Source organism: Ptychodera flava, chromosome 12 (assembly GCF_041260155.1).
Source record: "Ptychodera flava strain L36383 chromosome 12, AS_Pfla_20210202, whole genome shotgun sequence".
Lineage (NCBI taxonomy): Eukaryota > Metazoa > Hemichordata > Enteropneusta > Ptychoderidae > Ptychodera > Ptychodera flava.
This window is the reverse complement of record NC_091939.1, coordinates 9,655,315-9,677,219: the sequence shown is the minus strand read 5'-3', so window position 1 is coordinate 9,677,219 and position 21,905 is coordinate 9,655,315.

The following is a 21,905-nucleotide window of genomic DNA, read 5'->3' as shown; positions in this document are numbered from 1 at the left end:
TGTTGCTGCTACTGCTGCCTCTCAACAATATTCTTGATTACAAGGGCATTATTAGCAATAATAGTGCTGCAAAGACTGGTTTAAGATCTATAAGACACCTTAAAAAATTAAATATTTTTCTCTGGGATGCGCACGTTGTACAGGAGTACATATATTTTACCCTGACGTGGACGGACCCGATGTCCGACTCATAATTTTCTGGAGATGCATGGTCAGCTGGAAATTACGATAGACTAAGTAAATATGATTCGACATAAATTGTTCCTGCAATCCACTTGACCTTGTTTTATAACGGGAGATACCTCAGCATGTGATAAAAGGATCAACATGAACACAGCATCAGGTGGGCATCCCCTGTATATATTTGTATGAAACGTCACGGTCATACTTCAAAATGCATGAAAAGTATACAGGTCACTGAAGCATGTGGAAAACGTCGGCATGAGTTTACGCATATCTCCTCACATGACTTTCGCTCTCGTCCCAGCACATGTCTAATAAAAAAGTAAGAAAATAAATAAATCAATTTATATATATATATATATATATATATATATATATATATATATATATATATATATATATATATATATATATATATATGTATATATATATATATATGTATAATATATATATATACGAATTAATATATATCTAAGCCTGTGTGTATCATCACATACTATACACACAAACATATATCTATGTCTGTGTATCTCTTGCATCTGCCAATATTGTAATACATACATACCATAGGCGCACGACGAATTTTAAAATCAATTATCTGAATTTTTAATGTTGAAACATGCATTTTATTAACAAATGTGCAAACGGAAATCGTGCGGCAAGATTTTGAGGCATACAGTGAACAGTGCCCATCACTACACTACAGTGCAGTGCACGGCTGTGGCCGTTTAGCTCTGCTGTTACTTATAGTATACACTCGGCCAATTTTAAAACCACTTGTCTGTAATTGAATGGTGAAACATGCATTTTATTAATAACTGTGCAAACAGAAATCATGCGAACAGCTTTTGAGACATACTGTGAGCAGCGCCCAGAACACGGCTGTGGCCGCTCGGCTATCTTGTACACATTACTCTAAAGGTACGAAACTATTTGGAAAATAATTTAAATAAAATCCGTAAAATAAACGTTGTTGGCAACCCTGGGGATTTAAACTTCTCTGTGTTGTCGCATGCGTGGTACCAAATCGATCGACTGGGTTCTTGAAACACAAAAACTGCACCGGGCCATGTAATTGCTGGTAAGTCGCTAAATTTCACCTGCGGACAACTCCCGTGACACCGCCATTTTGAAGGCTATTCCTCAGTACGAATAACGATGACGTATTGGTTTAAAGGAAAGTATGCGCACGCGTCAACTTCAAGCTGCACACTTTGAAAATGGCGCTGGCAGGGGACTTGTCTGTAAAAAAACATTGCGCTAATTATCAGCCGTAGTTAGGGCCGATGTTAACTTTACAAGTTAGGAAGCCGATCGATCGATTTTTGTAAGTATCCCCTTGATTATGTTGAAGTTTGAATCTCGAGGATGGCCAATAACCGTTAATTTTGTCCAATTTAAAAATAATTTTCCAAATAGTTTCGTACCTTTAGAGTAATGTGTACAAGACAGCCGAGCGGCCACAGCCGTGTTCTGGGCGCTGCTCACTGTATGTCTCAAAAGCTGCCTGCATGATTTCCGTTCGCACAGTTATCAATAAAATGTATGTTTCAACAATAAAATTGTAGACAAGTAATTTTAAAATTCGCCATTTGTATAATATTAGTAACGTTAACAGTTGAGCCATGTAGCTACCTCCATGGTTGAGCTAAGCGGCCACAGCCGTGCACGGGGCACTGTTCACTGTATGCCTCAATAGCTGCCCGCACGATTTCCGTTTGCACAGATTTTAATAAAATGCATCTTTCAACATTAAAATTACAGACAAGTGATTTTAAAAGACGTCGTGTGCCTGTGATACATACATGAGAGTGTGTGTGTGTGTGTGTGTGTTGTAGTGTGGGTAGAATAGATAAAGAGTAAAGGCAACGGTTCTTTATTTTTTATTGTTCCACAGAAGTGAACAGTTTCGACAGGTTTTACTAGATAGTGGTCACGTCACATTTTTTAGAATATCAGCTATACACGGCATGTGTATGATCATCGCTGTTGGGGACTCGTCACGGGGAAAGTTTTACAGTTGCATTGTACTGGTGATGTCAACACGTGCACAGTTATAAATCGAAGGGTATTTACCCAGGAGGCAGTTAAGTTTCCACGAACTATGACGTCATGAGTGCCGGGTGTTCAGGTAATTGTTACGTGCGACAACTCTTTACCTCCAGCGATCTCGCGATTCCTGGCACCAAAGTTCATACATGTAATTTATATACACCGTATGAATTTCCGTAGATTACTAATACACGCATGTTCTGCCCCTCGGACTCTTCTTCACGGATATGCATGGCAGACGTGTCGTGGGCAGCCTTGATAACGCAAAGAGTGCTATACATGTGTGTTTATTAATGAGGCAGATGAGGGGGAAATAGAAATACAAAATACAGAAAAATATGCTCACTAAAACGAGGAGGCAACGTTAGAATAAAGAGAGTATTAGAAAGTGACGAAACATAATTTGGAATGACATAGGGTAGGTGGGCGAAGTTAGAAGATGATCGTTGGACCTGCATATCAAATTCACTACACTGGGCATCGTCCGCTCGCACAGGTCCATTACCGGGAAGCATCCAGCTGCCCTGAGCAAGACCTTTCAGACCTTAATAGCAAGCGAAGATGCACACTGGGGAACAATCACAACAAAGGCCTACCCCTTTTTACGAATACCGTTGCCCCACGCATTAATTTTGATTCCTACAACAGCTGAAATACCCTCATATTTACATCCGCTTTTAGAACATGAGAAGGTCAACTTCCCGACATAAAACTAGGCTAAGACTTTCTCTTTGTTGTTGTGGAACACAGAATATAGTCTGACCCTTTTCACCGAAATGAGGGCACAGGATGAGCGACGTCATTGCATTGATTTTCAACAGCGGCGTTATCATGGTTTGTTTGTTTGCAATCTCCTGTGTTTATGTGCAGATATGATGGTTCAACTACCTGTCGTTACAACTCACGTCGCATGTGTACTGAACGTCTTGGTTACCAGGTCAACAACCTCTCTTGATAAGGATTAGAGTGCGCATGTGCATGTCACTGGACGTTCGCGAGCCAAAAATTGCTTAAATAAAAGTCGACAACAAATTAGAAACAGCAGCGATCACTTGATTGTGTGTCCGTGCCTCGTCTCCGGCCGTCATCTTGGCATAATGTAGCTGCATTGATTTGGCGAGAACCGCAGATTCAGGGTAACTTGTACTTTGTGATTTACGCGTGTCATCACTGTGAAATGTTTGTCAGGCCATGGAGGTAGCCTCTATGGTCAGGCAAAGTTACTTCAAAATCCTGTTTAAGTATACCATTCAGTTTGATGCTTTGATGCAGTAACTACATAAATCATTACATTTAACTTCGTCCACTGGATTAGCTGAAATGCCAAATTGTATACAGTACAATGAAATCTCTGCCATATTCTACCTCATTCTATAATAAACAGTACTGGAGTCGTTTCTATACTGCCTATGCGTATACCTATAAGTTCAAAATTTCTCAAGTAGGATTAACCTGGACATTAATAATTGAACCATTTCAATATGTAGAGGTCGTATCGTTATCAGCACTGTATCGGTTAGACCTCCAAGAATGGCCGATCGACGAATCAACCATCATGATCGTATTCCTGACTACGTCTAAGGGGTGCGATGGGGGTCGGTGGAACTGCACATGTACAAGTTTCTTGTTTGCAAAATAAAATGCATTTCATGCAGGATATCTAGATGAATTACGTCAACATTGTGGCAACATTTAAATTTTACGCTGTACGTTATAACAAATATGTTTAACTTTCATCAATCTCCAAAGCACCTTGGATACAGTATTACAATAGATCGTATGGGTTCCACACGGCCTCTGAGCGCAGTGCCGACGACTACCCGTACCGAACACAACCCTGATGTGCACTGCATCTTACTATTTCTTTACTCGGTAGAGTTGACAGTCACACTCAAAATTACATTCTTTTCAACTGACGATACTCATCGTATAGTTCAAATAAGATCAAAAAAATAATTTCAAGTTATACAAAATGACAAATATTGCTCACTTTCCGAATTTTTTGGGACACAGTTTTGGCCAAAGACCAAACATTCCGACTGGAATTCTAACACGAAAGTACACGTGACCAGGGGTCCAGCTGTATTCCATTTTTGTCTTTTTTGTGTCATCTCCTTCTGATGATTTATGCAGCTATCAGATTGGATCAGTAAAAAACTTACTGCACGGAAAGCCGCCCCTGCATTGGTCCCACGCACAGATTGAAAATAGCTACTTGATGGATCCATGTAAAATGTGTATATAGGTCGCTACCGATCCGTTTGTATGAATCATACTCTGATACTGTACGCCCCATTGTGGGTTTATGATCTAATTTTGTGCCTCAAATATCCGGTCTGCTACCGACACTCAGAGAGATACATATTTAGAAAACTCATTTCATTCATTTATACTGGCAGTTTATTCACAAATAACTCATTGCCGAATCATTGTCATCAACAAGACGAAAAATGGACAAAGACTTTTTCCTGAAAAACCCGCTATCATTTGGTGTCTTTGATAGTTTGAATGGCAAGTTATTGTTAACACACGCAAAACAGTACAGATACCATTAAATTTATGTAATTGTGTACAACATGCATATTTCAAGTAGATATTCAATTATGTAGGAAGGATACAATTTTAACTTATATTTCTAATAGATTGGGCACATCACGTGCTCTCGATGCGGGCACGTGGTGATACGTGAGCTCACCGTGACGGCTGAGAAACGCGCTCGGACTATTAAGCTTTCGTATAGGTGTCCAATTAATTTCCTGCGATTAAACGTATTTTATTTTCATCGGCTAAAACGAGCTGCCATTTGTACAGCATAGTCGTGGACCGAAAGAGAATCTCATACATGGCGCCTTGCTGTCCCAAACGACTCTGCGTTTCGAATGAAAATTAACATTAACTCGTGAAACAACATGCCGTTTTGTTGAAACCTTACTCAGAGAAATGTTGAAGCGTGATGCAGTCCGGAAGCTCGTTCTGTTATCCTTCAGGTCCTTATGGCATTTTAGTCACGTTTTCCTCTTTTACGTCATTGTTAATGGCTAGAGAAAGTCATCACTACGCTTTCTAGAGTACAGTCATTGACTGCGTGAGTGACGTGTACAACAGATGGCTGTTTAAAAATCAACACCTGCGCTCATAGACATATATCCACGGCCAGCAGATGACTTCATCTCATCATTAGGGTTTTTGAGAATGGCATAGTTGTCCCTCTGCTTCTGTCCCTGACATTTTCTTCTTTTCTTAAGCGTCAAACCATATCTCTCTGTGTTCAGGGCTGTCTCTCTCTGCCTTTCTAACCTCCGTTTGTTTCTGTTTCTCTCTGTCTGTATCACTGTCTGTACGTGACACCCCGATTTCCCGTCCATTCATTCTCTCACCTTCAATGGCCTTATGGACAGAATTTTGACTGTGTACACTTCACTACGTAGTGTACGTTTGTTTGTTGCAAATTTCATCATTTCGTCAAGGGCGAATTTCGCTGCAATACAGTTACTTAGTTTGCTGGCCGTAATTTTTTCAATATGCGCAGAGAAACCGATGAGTCAGATATCGTAAATTGTATCCATATTCGTTGCACGCAATGCTTTTGCCCTTCGCGTTTCCATGGAGGTCTCTTTTATACTTCTGTTCACAACACACTTTAAAAACACTCCAAGAGTACACTAAAAGGGTGAACAGCCAACCCAGGTTAATGTCGGGAGGTTAATCCTGCACCCTTAACAGCCGGAGTACTTTGGACAATCCCTTGCCCAAGGCCGTGGATTCACTGACACAGACTGTGTCTGGATCCTTTGACTACAATAACAACACAGGTACAGCAAACGATTCTTAGGTCAAGAAGTCATAATAAATAAATGTCATGTATTCAACATTTTATCGTACACGCCCTTACCTCTGAGGGCTACTACTAGGCTTGTAGGCCTATAACTAAAGTTTTTAATACACGATATTTATTTATCATAACTTCTAAACCAATGTACTCAATGGTAATAATGGACAACTGCGTGTGGCTGCGCAGTCAACATTGAACTTTGACCCCTTTATTTTCATTGAGGTTTGTTTACGCAAACACAGGTGTTTTTCCCAGAGTTTTTGTCTACATACGCGATGTAATACATGTATAAAGTGATAAACAGTAAAAAAACTTCAATGTTTCGCTTTTCACAAGTAAATGCCTATGAAATTAAATTGTCATAACGTTTTGTTGTAAACCTCTGGCCCTTGTGCAGTTTCAACACTCGACGAACCAAAGGTTTATACCAAATAGACCTGGAAATGAAAGTTCGATGGGGAAGATATGAACTTTTCATCGGCCGTAATCAGCCTGGCAAGAGCACATGGCGTTGCAACTTGTTCCTACTCTCCGTGGGAGTGTATGCTACCTTGTTTGGCAAACATAACTTGATGGGGGAGGGGTTCCTGTTGTTTTCCGGACCGAGTAACGGTTTCGTGAGTTCGTGGTAGATGGACTATGGTTCAGGTTAGCAACAGTGTCGGATATAAACAGTTCTTGGACGCGTGTACCTCTAAAGTTCAAGTTATTTTGAATTATCGTGTACCGTCCGGACGATATGGTGGACAAATGTCATGGATTGTAAGATTACCAATTCTATAAACCCAATTAGCATTAGGGTTTGCTGACCAACTACAAACAATGTTGTCATACAGTACGATCGCTTATTTCGTTAGAATGACGGCACAAAAATGGGGTCAAAATGCAAACTACAAGCAGATTTAATATCTAGCCTTCTTTTCAATCCTAAAATTACGTACTTCTGAGTTTAAACCGATGACTCGATACAAGATGACATTCCATCTCATTAGTACCAGATCGTCAGAGACAGGAAAAATCTGTAATCGACAAAATTATGAAACCTGCTATCAAGGACAACCATGATAGGATGGGCTAAAAGCCGTAATAATGGTCAATTTGTGGAAAAACATTGCCAAGAAACCGAAGAAACCGTTTCACGCCATAGTCTGCGAGATCATAGGACGATTTCAAAAATCGTGGGGTGATCTGTGAAGCTCGAGTCATGGAATGTGTCATCATACCGCCATGTACTTTTCATGCATGAATGTGGTGTATGGTGTATGTTTATAATGTGTAGAAGGATTAAATCTAAATAGAGTACAAGATCATTTCATCGCACTGAGCAAGCAACCGTTAACCACTCTCTCCTGTAATGAGCGCATAAGGTTCAAAAAATTACCATAGATATAGATATCCCCCGATGCACTCAGGCGGCTGGCAGCCAAGTCCATAAAAGTTTAGTGCCGGTGAGCATTCTAATATGTAATGTACACTTTTTATTGAGCTTCTCTGCAGAAAGAAAGTCGATAGCCACCTTAACCTTGACGTTTTGATGATCTCAATTGTGGCATGTGTTTTCATTTTCATTACGGCAGTCTTTGGATCTGCAAGTGAGACGACACCTCGCTCACCCGACTTTTAAACACCGTCATGACGTTGAGTAGCCTTAAACATGATCATAACGTTTAGTACCCCGCAGACATGCACAATATATACATACATACATACATATATATATATATATATATATATATATATATATATATATATATATATATATATATATATATATATATATATATATATATATGTATGTATGTGTGTCTGTCTGTCTGTCTGTCTGTCTGTCTGTCTGTCTCTGTCTGTCTGTCTCTCTCTCTCTGTCTCTCTGTCTCTCTCTCTCTCCCCTCTCTCTGTAACAGATGTCTCTCAGATATCAAAAATTTGCAGATAAGTACGTAATCCATGTGCTTCACAGGAATGGGAAGTGCTCTGTTACAAAAAAGTAGCGCAGTATATCATAAAAATAAAATAGTTTTGAAGTAGATACATCGCAACAACTTTTATGAGATATTCCTACTACCTGCCTTTTTCAAAACGATGAAATTAAATTACTTTTTACCACCAAACAGTAAAAAAAACATCTTGTCTTGTCTTGTCTTGTCCGACATTATAATTTGTCTGAGCTGGAGGTAAGTGACCGAGTTACTGTCATTGTCGCCTTTTTCTAAATTTCCACTGATGGTTTCGTCGAGTAAAGGCGTTTGAAACTACGTTTGACCTTCTTTGTTTGCTCTTGTAAAACTGGCCGAGTTCAGTGAGCAACAGTCTATATCAACATCCTGCAGCCAAAAACGATTCCATAAGTGTGTCTACATCAGTGTATCGCGACGGCAACAACAATGCTCAATTCCTCTCTGGTGAACGAAAACAATACTCGAGGCGATTCTTGGGCCATGGACTTAAATTGGCGGAGGTTTTGATGATGATGGTGGTGGTGATGATGATGATGATGATGATTTAATCGTGTTTTTTTGGTTGTCTAAACGTAAACACTTCTTGTTTCGCCCTCGAAAGGACTTGTCAGCTGTCTCAACACATTCAATTGTGCACATTAAAGGTATACTGTCACCTGTTCCAATTTTGCCACAGTTACCATGGAAAGAGAAAATCTAACCAATCACAGATTTTAAGCGGGTGGCCGCTTTTTAAAAACAGCGCCCTCAAAGGGGCATTTTGGGAACGCCCCTTTGACCATATATGGGCATATTTAGATTACAGGTGACTGTATACCTTTAAGCTGTGTAAATATTGTGGATTAATGAACAATCACATGTGACATCATAGACCGACTCGTCTTATTGGCAAGTCGGAAACTCGGCATATTGACACGATTTTTAGAGAAGGAAAAACGTAAGTCACCGAATGATGGAAAATACTTGCATAAAAAGTTACAGCTAATGAAGTCTTTAAAAACGCGATTTGATTATATTCACTGGTGTTGAGTTGCCTTTCTTTGCCACAGCACAGTGTCATTCGGACGAAGAAGAGAAAGCTTGAATGTGTAGGCAGTTCACACGATTTGAAAGAATAGGGTAGTATTATTTGACCACAGACAATGGGCCTCGATAAATAAGTACGTCATCACTAAGTTTGGATTCGTGCATGGGGAAATCCCGCCCCTACTTGTGTCGACCAAGAAGCACCTTTGTTCTTATTTTCTTTCGAGTGATTTTATGGCATGAAGTTGACTGTTCATTCAGCAAACCATATAGTTTCACAAAAATACCCTTGGACAATGATCGTAAACCAACGATATTGCCAGGTAAAATTCATGCGTTTGGCGTTGTATAGTCACACATTGTAAAGTGACCCAGATTTCAGCACAGTAATTGGCAACAATTAAACCATATTCTTTTTCTATTTTAAACAATGGTAGGCCGTATGATTATGAACAACATTACCGTTTTGGCTTTGCTCTGCGTCAAGACTCATTTGGTCGTCTGTTTCAAGTAATCTCCCACCTTCCAAGGCTACCTTGAAATGAGACGCCTTACAATATTCAACAAAGGGGCATTGAAAGCTAAGTGAGTATTTGCGAAAAACTAGAATACACTTATATACACACATCGTCCTTTAATAGCAACACCCTTTTTTCAGTTAGTCTGATAGGACAGACGGCAAGTAGGCACTATAGCATCTGACAACAATAACAGCAACACGCACAAGTACCAAGCTTCTTACATTTGAAAAGCAACAGATGCGACCGACAAAATATGCATAAAGACAAGCGAGAAAACAGAACATACATCGACTTCAAGCACTATCACTAGACTTGGTTCAAGTCGGTGAATTAAAAAAATATATAATAATTTACAGATTTTTCTCTTGTGTCTCTTCTATTTCATACAAACCATACGACTCTCTACTGTCTATGTACAAACCTAGTTAAGATTTAGCAGCCCGTCCAGTCAGGTTTTCCTAGCGATCGAACGCGTTACCATTGAGTCTGCGCAGTAGCGAGTTAGTTTCTGCCTGATTCCCGGTGAAACTCCATCGCGTTCACTTTATTCCCATTTTTCATATGAAAGGGGACGCATTCACCCCACTCATACGTTCACAAATCACAGACTTGAACCAAGGTCTCATTACCACCTAAATATTGATGAAAAGGGTGTCGAAAAAGCGTTTCGTCACGTGAACTCTATATTCTGTAACCTGTACGGTGTTTTGTAATTCTTTTCACAATTAAACATCTGTCTAGACCTTGATACAACCTAAATGATCCTATGTTTCAAATGAAATATGCGTTATAGGGAATACGTGCTGGGAACGTGGGATATACGAAACAAGATTTTGGGAAAAGTCAAAAGTTTCAACTATAGTAGTAAGTGTGATCATCTGCGTCTTGACAGAAATCTCAGGTTTAATATATCTGCAAACTGACGTCTTATTTGGTGTGACATATTTTTAGAAAAATGTCTAAACGGTTTGTACCATGTCTCCCTCCGTATTTTATGCAAATAATCTTACAATATGTCAGACAAATTTTTACACACTTGCTTGCCTTCCCGTTATCGTCTCATTGTTTTTTTTATTTTCTGCAATTAATAGATGTATGAGTACTTTTAAGGAGATTTTACCGTCTTTTCCTGGAGTGACGTTTTTAATTACTCTAACAAGTTCAAAGTGGATATTCGCGCATGACCATAGACCCTGGTGCGATGATTTGACTGACAATGGCTGAAGAGATACGTATGGCGAGTACGAAACAGGCATCTCTCTCTCTCTCTCTCTCTCTCTCTCTCTCTCTCTCTCTCTCTCTCTCTCTCTCTCTCTCTCTCTTCTGATGTTCTTTAAACGCGTAAATACCCGTTACAACAATAGCAGAGCATTACTGAAAAACATTCAGTAAATTAAACATTTCAGAGGACAGCGAACCATGTCGACTGTTACTAGGGCCTACCCGCAGTAATAAAAAAAGCCCACGCCATATTGATGTTATATCAAAACAATTAGTAAGCGCTTCAGTATAGGTCAGCTCCAGAATCCCAAAATAGTACCAACAGAACTGGGACATCAACACAATCAGACAATAGAGTTCTCATATTGCGGTCGCGTGTTCGGGAAAGTGGTACACGTGATGTAAATAGGTCACACCATGGTCAAACAAATTCTCCCGTCAAAGCCCTATTGACATGTGCAGCCAGTTCTTTGTTGACACCACAGTCACTCGTGATCTATTCAGCTCTGGGACTATTCGCCCCATAGACGTGTTTACATATGCGAGGGTATTTTCTCGCTTTTGTACACACGTCGATGGGGCGAATAGTCCCAGAGCTGAATAGATCACTAGTGACCGTGTTGACACTTTCGTTAAGGCCGTCACAGTGGGGGTTTTTCCAGGGTATTTTTGTTGCATGCGTACGATTTCTGCGTCTCTGTTTCCTCCTCTCACTCTGCTTCCTTTACACTCCATCTCTCCGCTTCTGCTGTCATATGTGCACGAATTGTATATACATACGTGACTTGTTCCAGTTTCGCACCCCACAACTTTCCTCGGCGATTTTGTGTGGCGGGGAAATTGGGTCGTGTGTGTTCGAAACCAGTACAGCTTTATTTTTACTTTTAATCCTGTGTGTAGCCCTAGTTTCGAACTGAACACCACTTGGTATCGAACCAGAAGGATACTTACACTCTCTCTGTTTTAGTTTTATTCAGTCTATGACCTCTCCTAAGTTTAGGAGAAGTTTAGGTGGATAGGGTATGTACCGAAACTTTGAAGACGTCCTGCACTGGTTTTCGTTCACTGAAAGGTAAATAAAGCACGTCTTTGAGCGAAAACCCATTTGGGAACATTTTTCGTTCCAATGTGAAATAACATTGGTCGTGGAGATGTTTTACCTCCATGCATCGATGCACTGACTAGGGCCATCCGTTGTATGGTTTATTTATAATACACGGTTACGAGTGGTTCGATACATAGCGGCCGCCGAGTGGTATGCATAGAAAAGTAGGTATGCATACCACGCTGCGGCCGCTATGTATCGAAACACTCGGAACCGTGTGCGAAGCCTATAGCCTTGCGTATACTACCATCCCTGCATCCAGGTAGACGCTTCCACCGAAATGACCCTGAGAACATGTCCAACACTAGTGTCACCGTATGTGTGACATCGGATATAGAAGCATAGACCCTCGAGTTTTTCTCGAGGGTCTATGATAGAAGTCACGTTTCTTGTCCCGTGTAGAACCTGGCAGCCTTCACGCTGATTCCCACGTTCCCATTACGTCATCTGCATATGAAAGTGAAAGCGGAAAGACGCAAGCAATGTGCGAGGCCCAGATACAAGTTCCCTGGTTTCTGGTCCCGGTTTCTGGTACCACATGAAAACTTTTTTCTTGTTCCAGACGAGGAAATGTGTGCCCGAAGAAGATTTTTTCTACTGTGTTCATTTTGGTTGACGCCATGAATGGACCACAAGTGTATCACTGATCATAGCCCTGCGTACGATGCTGTGTGTTCCGCTACAGCTAATAGCCCCGCTCACCACAGCGGGGCTATTAGCTGTAGCGGAACACACAGCATCGTACGCAGAGCTACACTGATCACAGTCTTTCCTGAATAGAGGGACGCGCTGATCAGAATTCCCCCTTCTTGATTGTGAAGCGCTGTGATATTTTGTTCAGAGAGAGAGAGAGAGAGAGAGAGAGAGAGAGAGAGAGAGGGGGAGATAGGGAGGGAGGGGGACTGCTTCCGTTATTGTTTTGAAATTTCAAGGTGATGAGAATTAAATGCGCATTTCAGTCAAATGTATACAGGCTCGTTATTCACATTGTAACATTACGCAATCGAGTTAAATTATAAATATTGACCTCTGCAGCATTCTCCGACGAAGACGGGTTTTTGCCAACATGCGTTCACAATACACAATATCTTAGGAAAACGAGCTGCGAGGTTGCAGGATGGTCACCGAAATAATTATGACGACTCTGTCGAAACTTGAAAGTGAATGAACAAAGTACCTCTGCAGTTTATGAGAGTTTTGAGTGCAATAAACTTGTATATTGGACCAGTGGTCCAGTGCTCTTTGTTTTCTGACTCCTACGGTTGGTTGTTCGACATCCCAAAACGTGTATTAAATGTAAAGCACAATCCCTCTATCCATGGATAGAGGGACTGTGTGTTAAGTGACCATATAGGGAACTCAAGTCTCCGGCGTTTTCTTGTTTGTTTGTGTTTTGCTCGTTTTACGAATACATAAATATGGCAAATAACATAGCTTAAACATGAAGATGTAACTTATTTTGGAATAAAATAATAAATAAAACATAAGATGTAAAATGAAAGCTAGAATAGTATGCACGCACTCTCTGCCCGGACGATCTTGAATGTGTTCATCCGGGTTGAGTGATAGTTCGGGCAGAGTGTGCGTGTTGTTCTGACTTTCACTTTAAAAGCCTGACACCGATATCTCCATGAAGTAACGAGGTGTGGGCAAGGAAAAGGAATGGAAAGTATTCGTAATTCATGACATAGGTTGACATCGACAGTCAGTATAATAAGTCTGGTTAAGAACACGTTCGTTTAGGTCTCAATAATGTATGCGCATCTTTGTGTTTTCAGAAAGGACGTGTGTTAACACCACAAATTTCAACAGCTGTTCCATAAACTGTGCGATAGATAGACCACATTGAGTTTTGAATTTGAAAGAGAATGAAGTCTATGAAAGAAACTTGTGAATGGGTACATCTCCTTCTGTTTGAATTTTGCCTGTTGTTTTATTTCTCGGTGCCAATACAAAGACGCTGAATTGAAAACGCCGTGACAGTTGTTGTCAAGGAGACTTAATATCCTCTTGTAGAAGAAAGACCGATTATTCGCAATCGATGTGTAGTTTTCTCGATGAAAAGGCTTAAATTTTTATCAAGACATTCTATAGATCGAGGTCAAGGTCGGGTCAAGTTTACTGACGTCATGGATATTTTGATCTTTGCCACATGTGGCTGTACGAGCGTGTCTGACCACTTAAAGCATTCCTGTTGTCAATTGAAATCGGTTTGCCCTGTGACCGATGTCGGCTCTTGTGTATCCGTTTCCGTCCATCTGAATGAGTCGGACGTTTTAAGTGAACAATTAATACTTTAAAATTGCCGGCTTGTCAATTCTTGTTGAAACAGTTGTGGCACTAATTTTCTCTGGGACATGTTCATACTATTAAGATAGGATCACAAGTAAAATACTTCACAAGATGGTGACAGGCCATAAAAATCCAAACCGTTACAGGATCTTTAATTTGTCGTTTAAAGTGGTGTTTTATGAAAGGTCGGCGACAAAGGAAAGACGTATAAACACCGCTGTAAGCAACTTATCCTATTAACCAGTCCTCAGACAATTTTCCAGCTTTGGTTGTGTATTTAGGGTATCTGCCATTAAATCTTTGGAGGTACCAGTAGGTCAGAATATTGATCTGTATCTGCGTGCGCGTTTCAGGATCTAACTTTGTTCAATTGTTGCATATTATTGACAATGTCACGGCCCCTTTGTGGAGGGACCGTGACAATGTTTTGCAGAATTCAACACGTCTTTGCGAGCGACAGTTGATATGAGAATTTTTTGCAAAAGGTATAAAGCTGCTCATTTTTGCCGACCCCCTCCAAAGATCTTACGGTGGATCCCTTGTCTGGTCGCTGTCTCTTCAGGATATTGTCTTGCCGGTTGGCAAAATGTGGTGCAATAATATAAAACACAGTTAGCTTTTACGAGAAAACGTAAAGTGGTTTTCATGCATAGTATATAAAGCGAAAATCACTGAGCGGAAGTATTCTTAGCCAACATTATTGATTTCTGCCTCATGTTCGGACATAAAAAAATTTGTGCTTTCTCACGCAAAGTAGAGCGATGAACGACGTTCACTTTCGATGGACGGCCTCCATTAACAGCAAGCCCGTCGCTACCGTCGATGCATTTCCAAAACTGGTGGTATTTTTCACTTCGGAGTAGATTGGGCAATTTGTCATTACATTTACCACAGAATTTCTCATCTCGATAGGGTTTGGCAACGTTACAAGTATACTCATCGGTGAATTTCAATATATAAACGTGCAGCATGAAGTAATCGTAGCCTTAAGCAGTACAGTGGTAATTTCCACAACACATATTATTCGGCTTAACAGGGTTTGGGCGAGCAACTGCTTCGATAAAAGGAATCGATGGCAGTGCATCATTCACTGGGCATGTGAATTTGATGTAAATCCAACGAATTTGCCAACCACGTTGTCTTTATCACGTTTTTGCATCAGGGCTCCGATTGTTCAACCACTTTCCGGGTCAGAGAGCACGGGTTACACGCAGGAGACGGAGATTCTGAACGGCAAGTCGTCCTGTGCATCGATCGCATTCTTTCCTTATTAGCACCGTATAACTTTGATGAACTGATGGAATTAACCAGTACCCTTGACATTTTCAGATCACTCTGCGTGAAATTAGTCACGACATATGCGTGCTAAACTTGACTATGTCGCACGGCGTGAAATATTGACATATCTACTGCACTGATTTTCAAGTTGTATGTCAAGTATGTATAGCTTGGAAATATTTACTGAATATTATTTTGCAGAATGGCGATCAATGCCAATCAATGTCGAAGTATACCTCGGGATTTGTTGCTATCAAAACATCGGTTATTTGACGCACTTTTCTGTGGCTGCAGTTTTTGGCCCGCCTGTGTTTTATCTGTCTAAATCACAATTGTGGGTAATGAAACCATTGTCCTTGGGTTAAAGTAGGGTATTATATATATATATATATATATATATAATATATATATATATATATATATATATATATATATATATATATATATTATATATATATATTTTGTTATTAAATTTGTGTTATTTATTTATAACACTCTGCTTTTAGTTTTAGTATCGAGCACTGCGGATATAATATATATATATATATATATATATATATATATATATATATATATATATATATATATATCAGCTCGATATATGCTGCATACATACATACATACATGCATACATTTTAATTCCACTACCTTGTTCGAATTATGTAAACTCGAAAGACTTATCGACTATACAAGGCCGAGCCGACATAGTATACGCCTTCACAAGCCTTCTGTGCGTTCTCTGAAGGTCAAACATATGGCGAAGGACCTGCTGTAGTAAATATTACGGGGCAAAACAAGACCATTGGCAGTTCATCTCCGTCAAATAAACGACAGAAGAAACAACATTTGAAAACCGTCAAGCATTCGTCCTTCAGTTCAAAGCACTCATTTATTTTAATGCATGTTATCTTATGCATTTAAATTGTTATTTATTTTTGCACCGGAAACGTCAAAAAGAAAAGAAAAAAAAAATATTTTACGTCCGGAGTGACCTTGTGCAAATCCTGGGAACGACGGCATTAAAAGTGTAATTGGTTTCTCTCAGGGGATGCTGGTTCAATGACCTCTTGAGGTGAACCAAGTCGACCGTGCTGTAATTGCTTACCAATGAGGTGAAACACCGACGGAGCTTTGTGTCCCATCCTTTCATGTCAACGCTTACCTAAAGTAAGTGCAAGACACCGAAATATGATATGCAGGCACGGTTTTGAGAATGCGGCAGCAGGAACTCTTCTCGCGTCTTCCTCAGGGTTTGTAAAATTCAATGTCTGTAGTGAAAATGGATCATTATTGCATTGAGACGGAATTTGCCAGCACATAAAATATTTTTTAGCACACTGAACTTTCGCAAAGCGTCTTTTAATTTGACGAGGCATTAGCCTAGAATCCTCTTCCGTCCGCTTGCCTCCGTACCTCCGTCCCCAATACGTAGTGGGGACGGAGGTACGGAGGCAAGCGGACGGAAGAGGATTCTAGGCTAACGGGGCATATGCTTTTCGAAATTACCACACTTTTTCGGCCGAAGTGCTTACAAATATGTTTTTCAATTATCAAAAAGCTGTAACATCTTTAAAGCAGTATTTGCCCCACCGAGTTTTTTTTTTCTGTGATTTGAAGGCCTTCCTAAAATAAGCAGATCACCTTTTGTCGACATGAGTATGGGACACTTTCGGCCTTCCTTGTCAATAAATGTGAATTCCAAATGAATGAAGTCCCTTCTTAAGTGCACGGTGATAAAATGTTTTGCTAGCTCGTCTTTGAGAATGTGGGACAAAGTATATGGTTTTAGTGTGACAGCTCCTGTACGATAAAAGACACTCTTCCATGTTCAGACAAGGACGACCAGTCTATATTTTTTCGAACAATGTTTCTGTATCTCGTCCAGTGTATAGCAAGGAGGTGGGGTCGTCATTGAAAAGAAAAGTCACGCGCGTATAAAAAAGGAAGTTTTTTATAGCGCCAACCGCATATGGTCTCACTTGGTCGACATCATATTACATGCCGGTTTCTGAACTGTATCATTTTGCATAACTGGAATGTGTCTATGTTGGCGGAACCGGGTCTCGCGGATGTTTATCCGAGTATATCCTTTTAAACTCTGGCATGAAGTATTGTGCAATATCAAGCTTGTCCCCAAAAAAGAAGCCCTACAGCTCGATAGGTAACTCGTGTGAGATAGATAGATAGATAGATAGATAGATAGATAGATAGATAGATAGATAGATAGATAGATAGACAGACAGACATACAGGTAGGCAGACAGACAGACAGACAGACAGGCAGGCAGGCAGGCAGACAGACAGACAGATAGACAGATAGATAGATAGATAGACAGACAGACACAGACAGATAGGTAGGTAGGTAGATAGATAAGTATAGGTAGGTAGATCGGTATAGGTAGGTAGATGGATATCTGAATAGATAGATATATCAATCGATCGGCTGATTGATTCATATATTGCTATTAGGTTAAAAGCTATCCTTTGCATAATTTGACCAGCATGGTGCAAGTACAAGTTAATGATCTGATATTTCATCTTCGAATCCATAATAAATTATTACAAGTCGAGGCCATGTTGACAAGGCTGTTTCTAGGAAAATACATTTATCATTCATGTAGTCAATTATCGAAGAGGTCGACTATTGTAACGTAATTCTGCCCCGCTTACATCAAGAACAGATTAGAGAACCCGATGACATTTATTTTACAAGAAAAATGCGGCTATACTCAAGCAAATTACGGAGGGCTGAAAATCATGGTCTGCGTTCTGCTTAAGGTAGAACAAAGAAAATGCCACTGGAACAGAAACCCACGCTAATAGTCAAGGCACTTGTAGATACAACAGCCGGTGCTACTTTCGGTGCATGCGATATGTTCCTTGTTTGACGTTGGCATATTATTTATTTGATGTAAAGTCTACTCCTGCCCTGAGCTTTTATCCTGCTGTTCCTCAAGATTATATTTATTTTCCTCTGGCGTTTGTTCCCTGCTCTTAACACAGTTGGTAACCGCGTCTTTGGTAAGCCAGGATCTCTCTGTTCTTTCGGAAATGAATTTGTCAGAGAAGAAGCCTACACACAGTGACAACGCCCCCTCGCTCTCTCTCTCTCTCTCTCTCTCTCTCTCTCTCTCTCTCTCTCTCTCTCTCTCTCTCTCTCTCAAATATAAAATGTGTATAATTTTCTTCTGACATGATGTAAATAACATTAAAAGTAAGAATTTTCTGATTGTCTCTGTCTCTGTCCCTCTTTGTCTCTCTCTCTCTCTCTCTCTCTCTCTCTCTCTCTCTCCTCTTTCTGTCTCTCATATATTCTCTCTCTCCCTGTCTGTCTCTGTCTGTCTCCCTGTCTCTGTCTCTGTCTCTCTCATATCAAAAACATAAACTCTGCAAATTTCCTGCTGACATGATGTAAATGGCATGAAAATTAAAGCTTTTAATTTTCTCTGTCTCTCTGTCTCTGGCTGTCTTTGTCTGTATTTCACTCTGTCTGTCTCTGTCTCTTGTCTGTCTGTCTGTCTATGTCTGTCTCCCTCTGTCTCTGTCTGTCTGTCTATCTATCTGTCTGTCTCAGGTCTAATACAAGCTGTCAAGCATTCATTTAACCCCACTCATAATTAGGGACCGTTCAGTTTTTATGGCCGGGGGCCGGCAAAATCCAGGGGGGGGGGGGTTCATCGTAACTTTGGAATCTGCGAAGGGGGGGGGGGTCATCGCTTTTTCACCGGTAGGAAAGGGGGGGTCACCACATTTTCAAAAACATAATACCTACAATAAAGTTCCCTTTATGCCATGACCATGATCGACCTTCTTTACGGCGGGCTGCCTTCGGCGGCCCACAACAATAAATATACTTTATGTATTACCTATGACCCTCTTAACGGGCAGACGCCTTTGGCAGCCCACTCCAATTAGGTCTACTTCATGCAATGGCCATGATCGACCCTCTTTACCGGCAGGCCGCCTACGGCGGCCCACTACAATAAATTGACTTTATGTAATACCCCATGACCACCTTCACGGCCGGACGCCTTCAGCGGCCCTGTCCAGTACAGTTTACTTTATGCAATGGCCATGATCGACCCTCTTTACCGGCGGGCCACCTTTGGTGGCCCACTAGAATAAAGTTGACTTTACGTAATGGGCCATGACCCTCTTAATTAATCGGAGGGCTGCATTTGGCGAACCACTCCAATAAAGTTTACTTTATACAATGTCCATGGACATAAGTTGTCTATGGAAATGAATGAAAAATTGCCTTGCAGTCGTCCTAATTAACAAACGTTTACATGGATGTGGCTGAGAAGTATGTGCACTGGCATCTCTGGTACACGAATAAAGTGCACCGCGTATCCGAGTTCAATCCAAACCGTGCGGGTATATGGGTTTTGGTTATTTTTCAGCAAGGGGGGGGGGGTCATCAAATTTTTTCGTTCTGACAAAGGGGGGGGGGTAATCTTTTTTTCACGAAAAATGCAGGGGGGGGGGTCTATATTTTTTTGAACACCGACGACAAGATTTTGCCAGCCCCCAGACCGTAAAAACTGAACGGCCCCTTACAGGGGAGTGTCAATGTTTAACAACTTTGGAAAGGGTGCGCGAATGTCAAAAAATGAGGATAGGGCGAGGTTCACATTCTAGAGGTAAGCCTGTCAAATTCTTACGGCCCACCCCATGCAATTACTGAATGTTCCCTAAAATACTTATTATGTGATTGCTACCGTAAAGTTTTCTTTGACAATAGTACTAACACACCGATACTTCAACATTTGAGTCCCTCACCACTGTCTATCGTTTTGAAACGAGGCATTTCATTTCTTCTTGAAATAAACTAAACACACAAAAAAGACACTCTCCTCAGCTCTAGCACATATACACGTATTTCAATATACCCACTTTTGTACCCCTACCCAGTTCAACAATTACTCAATAATGCTAACTGTAGTAACGCTATCATATACCCTTGTGTAATCTTTATGTAAGAAGAATCCTGCTCTGTTAAAGTTTTATAGAGTATAACAAGGCCGTATACTGGCCGTTACTAGTAAATGTTTATGCGAATTTTATTGTATCTGCACCCAGACCCCACCCAGACATGCCTGGCGGCTGTTATTAATAAAACATGGTTTTGTCCACAGTCACTTGTAGTTCGATACATGGATACTTACAGGGGCCTTCGCCGCGTATCGAGCCGCAAGCGACTGCGGCTTTATCCAATTCACGTGCATGTAGCGTTGTCGTAAAATTAATGGTGTAAAACAAATACGTCTGGGGAAGCTGTGCTGAGAGCCGTAAACTGTCGGAAGAAAATTGATTGACTCAATACGGATGTTGTTTAAAATTATGTACATTTGCAAAAAACAAAAGTGAATATATCTATCTAGTCTTTTCAGTGGGGTTGATTTTTACTCGCCAACATGTTTTACTGTACAAAAAATGATAATACTTCTTTGCATGCCTTATACTCTATCGGACGCGCCGTAGACTACTGTTTCCAGCATACAATTCATATATGTTCAATAATTTTTCAAGTATTGCAGAGCAGAAAGGAAGCTCAACCCTGATGTAATACCAAACGGTTTTATTGGTGATATTAATAATTAACAATATCTCAAAAATATGATATTAATATAACATTTTTTAGACTACTCACGCCTAATGCACCTGAGATTACGTAGCCCACAACTTTCCTCGGCGATCTTGGGTCCACCCCAAACTCCCACCCAAAGTGGCCGAGGGCTGAAAAGACAAATATGTCCAGTTGGGTCTTATCAGCATCTTCCTCACAGAAATTTCTACCAATTTTTAGGATATCGATGGAAAAGAAAACTAGCGTAGCCTGTACGTATATTATACATCTCATGACATTCAAATACAGTCAACCTCAAATTCTCTTCACTTTGCACAATCGTTCTGGTGCATTCGTTCATTAACCTTTGTTAGACGAAGGTGCGGAACCGGAGCGATCCCGCAACACTTTTACAGCTTGACGAGCTGGCCGTGCGTCATCGAACCCTATCGGGCGTCAAAATCAATGTAGGCAACTTTACTCTTCGGCGTCTTTCTGGCGAAAAGAGCTCTGTATGGTCGGAAATGTTGGAACTTCGTTTATCATATCAACTGTGCGGTAAAACGTTCACCATTCATGTGTTTTACCGCCCTCAGGTACAAGAACTGAAACTCGACGTCACATGATTTAGGTATATGCTAAATGTCTCTACCTTTAAGGTTTTCCGACGATATCAAAGCACCTGCAAGAGTACTGAACTTTTAAATCTGCAATTCGATCCGTTATTAGTAGAATCTACTCCCATGGTAACACGAAATTAACCGTACATAATTGTGTGTACTCCTGAGGGCGTTAGCAAATACCACTTCTTGCTTACAGTGGATGAATATTTATCGGTGAATAATTTATTAGAAATGGAGAATATTACA